The sequence below is a fragment of the Mytilus edulis genome, chromosome 12 (genome assembly GCF_963676685.1).
Source record: "Mytilus edulis chromosome 12, xbMytEdul2.2, whole genome shotgun sequence".
Lineage (NCBI taxonomy): Eukaryota > Metazoa > Mollusca > Bivalvia > Mytilida > Mytilidae > Mytilus > Mytilus edulis.
In genome coordinates, this window is record NC_092355.1 from 75,572,808 (window position 1) to 75,588,096 (window position 15,289).

Consider the following 15,289-nt stretch of genomic DNA (forward strand, 5'->3'; position numbering starts at 1 on the left):
TTAGGTAATAATTATGTTTTCTTCTGTTTAGCAATGACTACATAAATCAGTAGTATCCTTCCTTCAAATAACAGACAGAGAGGAATTTTTTTAATAGCATAAAATTGTAGGGATTTATGCATTTTATATTATCAAGAAAAACACCAAGAGTGCACACACTGAAATGTCTCGCCTTCTTTACTAATCATTGATATTATGTTGATAGTCCTAAATAAAAAGCTTTATCACAACTGTCACATAAACTTAACATTAACCAAGAAAACTAAACATTGACCAATGAACCATGAAAATGAGATCAAGGCATGTACAGCTAACAATTCTTCCAAACAACAGATATAGTTGACCTATTGGTTATAGTCTATGAAAACCAGACCAAAACACAAAAACTTAACACTGAGCAATGAACTGTGAAAATGAGGTCAAGGTCAAATAAAACCTGTGCGATTGACATATACATCATGAAATATTTCCATACAACAAATATAGTTGACATATTGCATAAAGTATTAAATAAAAAGACCAAAACTCAAAAACTGAACTTTGACCACTGAAGCATGAAAATGCGGTCATGTAAAAAAAAAATCCCCCTTTTTTTACAAGATACTCAATAACTCAAAAATGAAATTTTGAATTATCACCAAAAAGTGTACAGATCTTTAGATTAATATAACAAAGACATATGTAAAGTTTTAAGCAATAATCATAAATCGTTTTTGAGATATGGTGCGACATGTAAAAAACCCTCCCACTTTTTTACAAAATACTCAATAACTCAAAAATAAAATTTTGAATCATCACCAAAAGGTATACAGATATTAAGATTAATATAACTAAGAAGTGTTTAAAGTTTTAAGCCATAATCAAGAATCGTTTTTGAGATACGGTGCGACATGTGAAAAAAACACACCCCTGTTTTAGTTACAAAGTGCCGTAACTCAAAAAGTTTTCATCTTATTTTCAACAAAAAGTATACAGATCATTTGACCATCATAAGAAACAACTATATTAAGTTTCATGAAATTTGGATAAGTCGTTCTCAAGTTACAGTGCGACAGGTTTACGCCGGACAGACAGACAGACGGACAGACAGACGGACGGACGAACGGACAGACGGACGGACAGACGGATGGACACCGGACATTTGTATACCATAATACGTCCCGTCAAAATTTTGACGGGCGTATAAAAACAGACCAAAACACAAAAACCTTACTGTAACCACTGAACCATGAAAATGAGTTCAAGGTCAGATGACACCTGCCAGTTGGACATATACACTTTACAGTCCTTCCATACACTGAATATACTAGATCTATTGCTTATAGTATCTGAGATATGGACCTGACCACCAAAACTTAACCTTGTTCACTGATTCATGAAATGAGGTCGAGGTCAAGTGAAAACTGTCTAACGGGCATGAAGACCTTGCAAGGTACACACATACCAAATATAGTAATCCTATTACTTATAATAAGAGAGAATTTAACATTACAAAAAATATTTTTTTCAAGTAGTCACTGAACCATGGAAATGAGGTCAAGGACATTGGACATGTGACTGACGGAAACTTCATAACATGAGGCATCTGTAGCAAAGTATGAAGCATCCAGATCTTCAACCTTCTAAAATATGAAGCTTTTAAGACGTTAGCCGCCATCGGATCACTATCCCTATGTCGAGCTAGGCTCGACAAAATTGTTAACCTTCAAAAAAAATTTTTTTTTATAAAAATCATGGACTAGATTTGGCATATCCTTGAATTTTCTTTCTTGTAGTATTTTCTGGACTTTGACCTTTGTCCTTTTAAAGACATGTTATACACTTAGTCCTTTAGTTGTCCCTACTTTTGTCCCTTTTAAGACATGTAGTTGTGTTTTTCATTCACTAAGTCCTTTAATTGCCTTTTGAAGACATGTAGTTGTGTTTCATTCACTTAGTCCTTTAATTGCCCCTAGGTACTTTCTCATCCTTTTTCATATTAGCTAGTAGAAAGCTCTCTATTAACTTACTTAAAGAGATACATATATAAATGTATGTAGACTAAATAAATGTAGATGTGGGATATAATAAAGCAATGAGAATGTAACCTAACAAGAAAAAAGTGTGTTGTATCAGTCGGCTCTTTATACCATCAAATAGATTGGTCTTATTCAACTCACATGAACTTAACCATGGCAAGGGGAGATAACTTCTGTAATTTTTTTTTATGTAGAAAAATTGTCCCAATATTTTATTTCAAATAACTCTACAGACCTACTTAGAGTTACAAATAAACAAGAATTCTGAAGGTGCTACATAAATAATACACTATCTCCCACCAACTTAGTTTTAGAAAAAAAAATTTCACCTTGCACCTTGCTTTGTCCCAGTTTTGTATTTTTTTGTTTTTGGAATAAGAAGTTTGGTAGTTCACTTAGAATTCTACTAGTTTTTATCTCAAGTTATCACATACTTGTATCTAATTGTACATTAATGGAGAACAAAACTACAAATGACAAGAAGACTATTAAGTAAATCTTACCTCATTCCAACTTTCCATTATAGCCTAAAAATAGAAAAGAAAAGTTATATTTAATATATACTGTTGAGTTTTAATTGAGGTATTTGTGTTATTGCCAATTAAAAAAAACATGATCACTATGGGTGGTAAAATACTGACCTAATATTTTCATCTTCTTATTTCATTCAAATAATATATAATAGCATTGAAACAGTAATTTATCTCAACTTTTCTGCACTATTTAAAGTTTAATAATGAACTGAACTCAAAACCTTAAAAATCTAATCACATACCAAAATGAGGTACAAATGTATTCTACAAGCAGGGTGTGACTGAATGAGGTACAAATGTATTCTACAAGCAGGGTGTGACTTTTTCCATCGAACACCAGAACATCTATTGCACTTTCCCAGACCTAAGAATTTTAAAAGTTCTATTTACCAGCATTAAGACACACATAAAGAACAATATTAAATATCATATTGCAGCTTCTCCAAACACTGTCCATAACCAACTAGAACAGTCACATTATATTCAATCATTTTTTATTCTGTATGTGCCTGTCGAAAGACAGGACCTATAACGTAGTGGATGAAGTTAGAAGCTGTGTACCATCCTTGTTTTTCCTTCATTGTTGTATTTGGCTGTTGATTTTTTTCTTTTAAATTGTTTAACATTATATCATACCAAGGCTATTTATAGATGACTATATGGAATGGGTTTTGCTTATTGTTGAAGGTTATTGGACGACCTGTAATTGTCTAACTGTGTCCTATGGTCTAGGAATAATAATATCATTGTTAATCATACCACACCTCCTTAAGGTAACTTTGAACTAGACAAATAGACTTGTGTCGCTGCATGAAATTGATAGGACATTTCTGGAATCATGTTTTTCACCAGAAAATATCATCAATTTCGCACGCCTTTGTGACGTCATTTACCAGATAAAAGGCGCGCCTATATCCCTGCTTTATTAAAGTTTTAAGCACTTTCAGAATCGTCATTCTGCAGGGTAGTTTAGAAATAATTTATGTTCCGTTAGTACGTAATCTTAATTCCAATACCACTTAAGGGAGGGTCACCAACTTAATAAATTTAAATTTTCCAAATATTTTGTGCAATATACGATCAAACTTTTTCACCCGTTCACTCAACATGTGTTGGAAGTGACGATGCCTACATTTTAGTTATGTGGTGATGGAAGTCATATGACAGATTCAACTAACTACCGTGTCCCGGAACTGGCCTATTGAAGTAACATATTCACTGAGGTAGAAATGATCATTCCCTAAAATCATTAAAGCCAAGAAAATTTTCATGAAAATTTTCTTTGTACAATGCACATCAGAAACTACAAGAAGGTGTCCATAGTACATGGATGCCCCACTAGCACTATCATTTTCTATTTACAGTGGACCGTGAAATTAGGGTCAAAACTCTTAAAATTAGAAAGATCATATCATAGGGAACATGTGTACAAAGTTTCAAGTTGATTGGACTTCAACTTCATCAACCAGATGCTCGGCAGGGCGTAGCTTTATACGACCGCAGAGGTTGAACCCTGAACGGTTCGGGCAAGTATGGACACAACATTCAAGCTGGATTCAGCTCTAAATTTGGATTGTGATTAAATAGTTGACACAGCATAGGTTTCTGACACAGAATGAATGTGTTCTAATGAACTTAAAGTTTTTGTTTACTCTTAGAGCAATTCACTATGCTGTTGAATATTAATCCTCTCAAAAAAATGTTTGAAGAAATTTTCTTTTTATTTATGAAATTTCAAATGAGAAAAATTCAACCCAATTTTTTAATCACATTCCCCTTTCCCTTATTCCAAAACTAATCTCAATTAAAATATTCTAATGGAGTTTGCAACAATAACTACTCATTTAAATACATCATAAAATATTAAGATGTAAAAAAACTGCTTGTTATCACTGAATGGTAAAGATCATTTAAAATTATCAGTTGGTAGTAAAAAGTGAATATACATTGTATATTGTATATAACAAAGATTTAAGTTGATTCTGGACAAAGAAAGATAACTCCAGTTAAAAAAAAATCTTGCAATAAGATATTTCTTGCTTACTATTCTGGACAAAGAAAGATAACTCTAATTTAAAAAAAAATTTGCTATTTCACAATATTGTGAAATTAGATATTTCTTGCCATTGCACAATACTGTGCAATTGAAAAGACTTGCTATTGCACAATACTTAATATAATAATTTTAGATCCTGATTTGGACCAACTTGAAAACTGGGCCCATAATCAAAAATTTAAGTACATGTTTAGATTCAGCATATCAAAGAGGCCCAAGAATTTAATTTTTGTTAAAATCAAACTTAGTTTAATTATGGACCCTTTGGACCTTAATGTAGGCCAATTTGAAAACGGGACCAAAAATGAAGAATCTACATACACAGTTAGATTTGGCATATCAACGAACCCCATTTATTCAATTTTTGATGAAATCAAATAAAGTTTAATTTTGGACCCAGATTTGGACCAACTTGAAAACTGGGCCAATAATCAAGAATCTAAGTACATTTTTAGATTCAACATATCAAAGAACCCAACCGATTCATTTTTTGTCAATCAAACTAAGTTTAATTTTGGACCCTTTGGACCTTAATGTAGACCAATGTGAAAACATGACTAAAAGTTAAGAATCTACATACACAGTTAGATTCGGCATATCAAAGAACCCCCAATTATTCAATTTTGATGAAATCAAACAAAGTTTAATTTTGGACCCTTTGGGCCCCTTTTTACTTAAATGTTGGGACCAAAACTCCCAAAATCAATACCAACCTTCCTTTTATGGTCATTAACCTTGTGTTTAAATTTCATAGATTTCTATTTACTTATACTAACGTTATGGTGCGAAAACCAAGAAAAATGCTTATTTGGGTCCCTTTTTGGCCCCTAATTCCTAAACTGTTGGGACCTAAACTCTCAAAATCAATACCAACCTTCCTTTTGTGGTCATAAACCTTGTGTCAAAATTTCATAGATTTCAATTAACTTAAACTAAAGTTATAGTGCGAAAACCAAGAAAATGCTTATTTGGGCTCTTTTTGGCCCCTAATTCCTAAAATGTTGGGACCAAAACTCCCAAAATCAATACCAACCTTCCTTTTATGGTCATATACCTTGTGTTAAAATTTCATAGATTTCTATTCACTTTTACTAAAGTTAGAGTGCGAAAACTAAAAGTATTCGGACGCCGACGACGACGACGACGACAACGACAACGACGACGACGACGACGACGACGACGCAGACGACGACGACGATGACGCAGACGACGACGCCAACGTGATAGCAATATACGATGAAATTTTTTTCAAAATTTGCGGTCGTATAAAAACTATCTTGACCAAAAGCTTTAACCTAAAGTGGGACAACCGCATTTTCTATGTTCAGTGGACCGTGAAATTGGGGTCAAAACTCTTAAAATTAGAAAGATCATATCATAGGGAACATGTGTACTAAGTTGCAAGTTGATTTGACTTCAACTTCATCAATTTGACAAAAACTACCTTGACCAAAAACTTTAACCTGAAGTGGGACAGACACATTTTCTATGTTCAGCGCAGTGGCAGATCCAGAACTTTTCCTATGGGGGGGGCCCGCTGACTGACCTAAAGGGGGGGCAGCGGACCGTGAAATTGAGGTAAAAACTCTAATTTGGCATTAAAATTAGAAAGATCATATCATAGGGAACATGTAAACTAAGTGTCAAGTTGATTGGACGTCAACAAAAAAAAAAACTACCTTGACCAAAAACTTCAACCGGAAGTGGGACAGACGGACATCGAACGAACGGACGCACAGACCGAAAAATGGTAATACCCCTAGGTTGGGCATAAAAACTGCTAACAAACTACAAATCAACATTATCAAGCTGTTCATCAAATATAAAATCATTCCCTGCCATAGAAGTCAAAAAAAGGAATTTTCATTGTACAATAAATGTTGTATAATTTCAAACTATTGGTAAACAGGAAGTGGATGTACGGCAGAGGAAAACTGCTTACAGTCTGTATTGTTTAAACCCACCATCTCCCACACTAAAGGTGAACACAATACCACAACACCCTGAAAGATTAACGAGGCGGTTTTAATGAATTGATTTTTTTTTGTAATCTTATAAAAAAACATATATTATACGATACATACTAATTAGATAAATACTGCTGAATGTACCTCTGAGGTCAGCCTATTTTATAAGTAAGGTTGTGTCGTCATCTAAAGTATCTGTGAAAAATAACTATAAATCATATTTACTTGTTCAAGCCTGATATATGTAAAATATATATATCATTTAAAAATACTTCATTGGTACTTCTTTTTATAATTAACTATTATGAATGTTCCTTATAAACATATCAATGTTTGTGTGTTATCTCCCTGATTGTTATAAACATATCAATGTTTGTGTGTTATCTCCCTGTATAAACATATTGTTTGTGGGTTATCTCCCTGTATAAACATATCAATGTTTGTGGGTTATCTCCCTGTATAAACATATCAATGTTTGTGGGTTATCTCCCTGTTTCTTAAAAACATATCAATGTTTGTGGGTTATCTCCCTGTTTCTTATAAACATATCAATGTTTGAGTGTTATCTCCTGTTTCTTATAAACATATCAATGTTTGTGGGTTATCTCCCTGTATAAACATATCAATGTTTGTGTGTTATCTCCCTGTTTAACCATATCAATGTTTGTGTGTTATCTCCCTGTATAAACATATCAACGTTTGTGTGTTATCTCCCTGTATAAACATATTGTTTGTGGGCTATCTCCCTGTTTCCTATAAACATATCAATGTTTCTTCCTGTTTCAATTAAATAAACTTACAAGAAAGGTACAGATAGTGGACAAAAGTGAGTTCCCAATAAAAACACGTCCTATCATTTCATCTAAAATCGATATTTGTCAAAAAAAAAATTACTTTATGAGCGATTTTTATAAAATAAATACCTTAAGATGTGGGAATAGTCTGAATTTTTTTGTTTATCTGACCATGATTTTCGTTAGGGTCGTTTTCATTTTCTGATAGGTGAAACACAAATGCAAATTTTTATGATTTTCATTTGGTTAGAATACATAGCAAAGTTTTCCACAAATATTTTTTTTGTGTTCACCTCATCAGAAAATTAAAATGAGCTTGAATAATATCAAATTTCAAAAGTAAATGATCCTATATAGTTCACATATAATGTACACTTACCTATAATAACTTGACTGGACAAGGATTACATTGAATGGACAATGATCACATTGACTGGACAATGATCACATTAACTGGACAAGGATCACATTGACTGGACATGCTGGACAAGGATCTACAAAATATAAATAGATGTTTCAAACTAAAGACAATGCTAAAAAGAAAACACCAACAAACAACAGTACACAAAACACAAAATAAACAAGCATTCTGACATTATTGCATGGCAATGCATAGTCCCCTACCTTTTAAAAAATCATTGTACTGGAACAAACTTGATCTATAACTTGTCATGGTGAAAACTATATAACAAAAATCAAGTCAATATCTTCAAGCATGAAGACAAAAAGTGTGGAAAACTGATTATTTAAGTAAATTTTCAAAGTCAAAGGACCATAACTCAAAATCATCAGACCGGAACAAGATTTGAGTTTGATCTGTAACTTGTCATGATAAAACTATATACCAATTATCAAATCAATATCTTTAAGCATGACGAAAGAAAGTGAGGAAAACTGATTATTTGAGTGAATTTTCAAAGTCCAAGGACCATAACTCTGCACAAAATCATCAGACCGAAACAAAATTCGAACTTGATCTGTAACTTGTCATGATAAAACTATATACCAATTATCAAATACAAATCTTAAAGCATGACGAAAGAAAGTGAGGAAAACTGATTATTTGAGTGAATTTTCAAAGTCCAAGGACCACAACTCTGTACAAAATCATCAGACTGGAACAAAATTCGAACTTGATCTGTAACTTGTCATTATGAAGCAATACACCAAATATTAAATCAATATCTTCAAGCACAAAGAAAACAAGCATTCTGTGGCAATACATAGTCCCCTACCGGTTAAAAATTCATTGTAATGGAAAGAAATTCTAACTTGATCTATAACTTGTCAAGGTGTAAACTACATAAAATGACCAGATGCTCCGCAGGGCGCAGCTTTATACGACCGCAGAGGTTGAACCCTGAATGGTTGGGGCAAGTATGGACCATACCTGTCAACTGACCCGGATTCTGCGGGTGTGACCCGAGATTTTCACAATTCTGAGTGATCACCCGGATCACCCGCTGGGTCATTGAAATAACCCGGAAATTACGAAAATGACCCGATTTCACCCGTATTTCTTAGCCTTGAGACTGACATAAGCAATTATCCTTTGAAATACCGGCAAATTCGTAATTCTTCCATGAACATGCAGTTCATCTAGCTATGTAAACTGTCAAATTAAGTGACCCATTAAGTGCATGGCTTCACTTGACAGCTTTGGTGTCAAACACACTGTTGATTAACACCAATTACCTTAGGTTTAGGTCGTAAATAAATTGCCCTGTTGTTTTACAAAGATATTTTAACTAAGAGTTACTTCCCCTTATTTGTCACCATTCAAAATTATTCCTTATATTTACGTTTAATGGGTGAAAAAGATTAAATCATTATAATATAAAATTCAAATACATATTGAAAAATAACTTTTCATTATTTTTATACCTTTATACAATTTTTAAAAAAAAGTTGAAAATTATTTTTTACATTTATACTTCCTTTAACTGTATCATTGTGTGTATTACTATATTTTATCATAGTCTAATTTCCTTTTCATTTGAGAAACGAATGTTCATTCATGTAATACCTCTACATGGTATGTTTAAAGGCTAGTAGACTCATTTTAAAAATACATTTGAAAATAAATTTTAGATGATGACAAAAATAAAGGACATAAGACTGTGATACACAAGTTAATAAACATCTTTAAAAGTGTAATGAAATAATAATAAATAAGATTTAAAATGACTTATATATAATAACCAAGTGAACATGCATTGATGTTTTGGTATCTTTGATATACATTATAAGAAAATGTACCATAAATACTGAAATTCAGCTCGAAAAAGTTCGTACGCGTTATGACCTGAGATTTGATTCTTCAATGCAGGTCATGACCTGCATTTTCATCGTCACAGGTTGACAGGTATGGTATGGACACAACATTCAAGCTGGATTCAGCTCTAAATTTGGATTGTGATTAAATAGTTGACACAGCATAGGTTTCTGACACAGAATGAATGTGGTCTAATGAACTTAAAATATTTTGTTTGCCTTTGAGCAATTCACTATGCTGTTGAATATAAATCCTCTCAAAAAAATGTTTGAAGAAATTTTCTTTTTATTTATGAAATCTGAAATGAGAAAAATTTAATCCCCCCCCCCCCCATTTTTTTTTCACATCCCCCTTTCCCTTTTTCCAAAACTGATCTCAATTCAAATTTCTAATGGAGTTTGCAACAATAACTACTCATTTAAATACATCATAAGATATTAAAATGTAACAAAAGGTGCTTGTTATCACTGAATGGTAAAGATTGTTTTAATTTATAAGTTGGTAGTAAAAGTGAATATACATTGTTTATTGTATAAAACAATGATTTACGTTGATTCAACTACTATTCTGGACAAAGAAAGATAACTTCAATCAATTGAAAATTTCTTGCTATTGCACAATATTGTGCAATTAGATATTTCTTGCTATTGCGCCATACTGTGCAATTGAAAATATTTGCTATTGCACAATACTGTGCAATTGAAGATTTCTTGCTATTGCACAATACTGTGCAATTGAAAATTTCTTGCTATTGCACAATACTGTGCAATTGAAGATTTCTTGCTATTACTGAATACTGTGCAATTGAAAATTTCTTGCTATTGCACAATACTTAATATAATAATTTTGGATCCTGATTTGAACCAACTTGAAAACTGGCCCCCATAATTAAAAATCTAAGTACATGTTAAGATTCAGCATATCAACATGATCAAAAAAGCCCAAGAATTCAATTTTTTGTTAAAATCAAACTTAGTTTAATTTTGGACCCTTTGGACTTTAATGTAGACCAATTTGAAAACAGGACTAAAAATTAAGAATCTACATACAAAGTTAGATTTGGTATATATCAAAGAACCCCAATTATTCAATTTTTGATGAAATCAAACAAAGTTTAATTTTGAACCCCGATTTGGACCAACTTGAAAACTGGGCCAATAATAAAAAATCTAAGTAATTTTTTAGATTCAGCATATCAAAGAACCCCAAGGATTCAATTTTTGTTAAAATCAAACTAAGTTTAATTTTGGACCCTTTGGACCTTAATGTAGACCATTTGAAAACGGGACCAAAATTTAAGCATCTACATACACAGTTAGATTCGGCATATCAAAGAACCCCAATTATTCAATTTTTGATGAAATCAAACAAAGTTCAATTTTGGACCCTTTTGACCCCTTATTCCTAAACTGTTGGGACCAAAACTCCCAAAATCAAACCCAACCTTCCTTTGGTGATCATAAACCTTGTGTTTAAATTTCATAGATTTCTATTTACTTATACTAAAGTTATGGTGCGAAAACCAAGAATAATGCTTACTTGGGCCCCTTTTTGGCCCTTAATTCCTAAACTGTTCAGACCTCAACTCCAAAATCAATCCCAACCTTCCTTTTTTGGTCATAAACCTTGCGTTTAAATTTCATTGATTTCTATTTACTTATACTAAAGTTATTGTGCGAAAACCAAAGAATAATGCTTATTTGGGCCCTTTTTTGGCCCCTAATTCCTAAACTGTTTAAACTAAAACTCCCAAAATCAATCCCAACCTTCCTTGTGTGTTCATAAACCGTGTGTCAAAATTTCATAGATTTCTATTTACTTAAACTAAAGTTATAGTGCGAAAACCAAGAAAATGCTTATTTGGGCCCTTTTTGGCCCCTAATTCCTAAAATGTTGGGACCAAAACTCCCAAAATCAATCCCAACCTTCCTTTTGTGGTCATAAACCTTGTGTTAAAATTTCATAGATTATTCACTTTTACTAAAGTTAGAGTGCAAAAACTAAAAGTATTTGGCCGCCTACGACGACGACGACGCAGACGATGACGCCAACGTGATATCAATATACGACCAAAAAAATTTTAATTTTTCATTCGTATAACAAAATAAACTGTTATCACAGAGATATGTCTCGCTTTGTTGTAATTTCGATAATGCAAATATTGAAATTAAAATAGCAACACTTTAACATGTAAGTTTTGCAAATATTCAAAGTCAATATGGCTAAACAATCTCCATGGAAATGAGATGTGCCAATGCTAATACAACTGCATACCAAATACCATTGACTTATCATAAGTAGTTCCCTTTAAACAGATCTTAACACAAACTAATACATGTAAACTAAGCAAAATTTCAAAGTCAATAATCCATAACTGAGGGGGCGGGTTCAAATAATCTCTATGGTAATGAGATGTGCCAATGTTAATACAACTGAATACCTAATATCATTGACCTACCACTAGTTGTTCCCCATAAATCGACCTGTTCACAAACTAATACATGAAAACTAAGCAAAAATTTCAAAGTCAATAGACCATGACTGAGGGGGCGGGGCCAAATATTCTCCATGGAAATAAGATATATGCCAATGCTTATACAACTGCATACCAATTATCATTAACTTACCACTAGTGGTTCCCCATAAACTGACCTAAGGCCAATTAAAATTAATTGATAGATTTTCATCCCCGCCCGCCCCTCAGAAATCGTCCCGCCCCGATTTTTTTTATTTTAACGAATTTACTATTTCCAGGTTTTGTTTATTTCCATCACCGATACCCGTCGATAATTTTGTTTCATTCAAAACTTCCTGTTTCAAATTTTGATTTTCGTATTTTCTTCAAGTAATCTAAGCAAAATGAATAAGTAGACATACTGCTCAATGATGACAACACCATCTACCGAGATTGATTACGAGAATGGCATGAACCATAAATTTCGGGTAACGAGTTATACGCTGTGTCAAAGAAATGCAAATCGCGGATAGAAATTCAGTGATAGGCAAACTGTGGACTTTTCTTTTCTATTTGTACAAAGACTAATGACATTGTGTCAGGAAATATCTTTGAATGATATCCAAACACAATAACCGTGGAACACATTGGTACAGCAAATTTCTGGATTAAAGAAATTGACACAAGCACAAACTTGTTAGATTTATTGCTGTATATTCAGTTCAAAAAGTTGACAAACAAGCGCATTTAATTATAGCATTTAAGCTCTTAGATTTACCCATGGCTGACAAACAGCATACACCATCTGCCATAATACCCCCAATAGAGTTATTAACCAACTTCTTCTTTTTTGTTAATATAAAAAAGAAGGTATGGTATGATTGTCAATGAGACAACTCTCCACAAGATACCAAAATGACACAGAAATTAACAATTATAGGTCACTGTATGGCCTTGTAATTAGCCGTTTCAGAATCTAATGCATTCTGGGTAATATATTGAAAAAAAGCGTACACCAAATCATTTTGTTTGGTTAGAAACGTTCTAAACAATTGAAATTCAACCAATGACGTAACATAATTTTCATTTTGGTGTACGAACAATGGAATTTCCCTCTAGTTTCTGAAAAGGTGAATTATATGTACACCTTGCATAAGTTAATAAAGCACCAACCCTATTATTTTCAAAACTGTTTTTCAGTTTACATTTTATTCTGTACTCATAACACTTGTTTTGCATACAAATGCATTTGCTGCATTTTATGGGGACTACAAACCATCGCTTAGATAGCAAAATAAATTTGGTGTAGGTAGCCCAACTGCTTTTTTTTAATATATAAAATAGGTTCTAAAGGGGCAATTACATGAAGAACCGTGGTTGCCAATCAATGATATATATTTTTTTTAATTTTAAAAATTATGTACCATTCCTTTTACATGTATAAACATGATATAAGTTTATTATTACACTTGCAGATATGAAAAACACGTCACAAGAAGGTTTTAAATGAAATAAAATTTAAAAAATAAAATCCTCCCACCCACCCAATTTTTTTCAAAAATTTAGATCAAAATCTACTGATTAATTTTAGTTGGCCTAATCACAAACTAATACATGAAAATTAAGCAAAAATGTCAGTCAATAGACCAGCACTGAGTGGGCAGGGCTAAATAATCTCCATGGAAATGAGATATGCTAAGGCTTAAACAACTGCATACCAATTATTATTAACTTACCACTAGTGGTTCCCCATAAACTGATCTAATCACAAACTAATACATGAAAACAAAGCAAAAGTTTCAAAGTCAATAGACCATTACTGAGGGGGCGGGGCCAAATAATATCCATGGTAATGAGATGTGCCAATACTAATACAACTGCATACCAAATATCTTTGACTTACTACTAGTGGTTCACCATAAACTAAACCTAAGGTAGCAATAAACAGTTAGGAAAAAATACTAAAATTTGCCCTTATGAATTTTTCATTGCTTTCTTGCAATATCAAGCTTACTGTTTGTGTCATATATATATATATATGGGCATATGTATGTAATCAGAATCTTCCATAGATTTTTATCCAGTATATAAAATGGTAAAATATAATTTCTTTTTGGTGTATCCATGGCAACAATCTGCATTTATTTGTTATAAAATATTGCAAAAAGGGGGGGAAAGATGTCACATTTTCCCGCAAAATTTGGCTAACAGTAGAATTTCAATCGCTTGAAGTAATACCTTTTCTGAAACTGTGTACATATATAATTCAGCAAATCCAATGAAAATCATATGTCTTTCGTCTCATTTTTTTGTAAAATTGCGTCAAAAACTTCGTGTAGAAAAAGAGTGTTTGTAAACAGTACATTGATTTCTGGACCGATGGCCGGTCTAGCTATGAAAATACAGATTGTCAAACAGAAAACAGCCCATAAAACATGTTAAACATAATCTTGATGCTCTTATAAACCATCTTTGAAGGCTAAATTAGCACTCATCTGTCTAAAAATGAATTTTATTACACAATAACTTTCCTATTTGAAAAATCCACAGGGGCCAAAATGCGAAACTAAACTCATAACTGTGTATTGCTACCTAATCACAAACTAATACATTGTTGACGCCGACGCCGGAAACAGCATACCTATGTCTTGCTTTTTGACTCCGTCAAGCGAGACAAAAACCTACCACTTAATTCTTCAAACAATTTACTAAAGAAAAGGAAAAATACAAAATGTCTTTTATCTCAATACAATATGTCTTTTAAAAAATGAGTTATTTCCCTTTGAACAGAAATTTAGTATAAAATAATAAGTATTTCATCAAAAATTTAATTCTAGGAAAAGGGCTATACCTGAACATGGAGAAAAGCTAAAATTGTGAAAATTGAACTTGACCTGTAACTTGTCATGATAAAACAATACACCAAATATCAAATCAATATCTTCAAGCATGAAGAAAAAAAGTCTGGAAAACTGATTTGCCGGACTGACAGATGGACAGACTGCAAACCTAAAGTCCCCTTCGACTTCGTCGGTAGGGAACTAATAAACAGCTGCGCCACGAGCTCATGATACGCCTGTTGTCTTGTGAAAAAAACATCAAATTTTTTTGGGGGAATAACAAGGGGGTTGTTCAGGAATGCTAAGTATATCCTGACTCATCCTTATTCCTGCTCAATAGGAAGTTTATAT

At 32.7% G+C, this 15,289-nt stretch overlaps 1 long non-coding RNA gene across 1 annotated transcript; it reads right to left on the minus strand.

Annotated features, from left to right (window-relative positions):
• Positions 1–2,705: 2,705 nt before the first annotated feature.
• LOC139499167 (uncharacterized) lies at positions 2,706–7,848 on the minus strand. Its single transcript, XR_011658133.1, has 3 exons — positions 7,748–7,848; positions 6,692–6,769; positions 2,706–2,915 (listed from the first exon to the last, which is right to left on the minus strand). It is a non-coding gene; the product is annotated as an uncharacterized lncRNA (long non-coding RNA).
• Between the last annotated feature and the right edge of the window lie 7,441 nt (positions 7,849–15,289).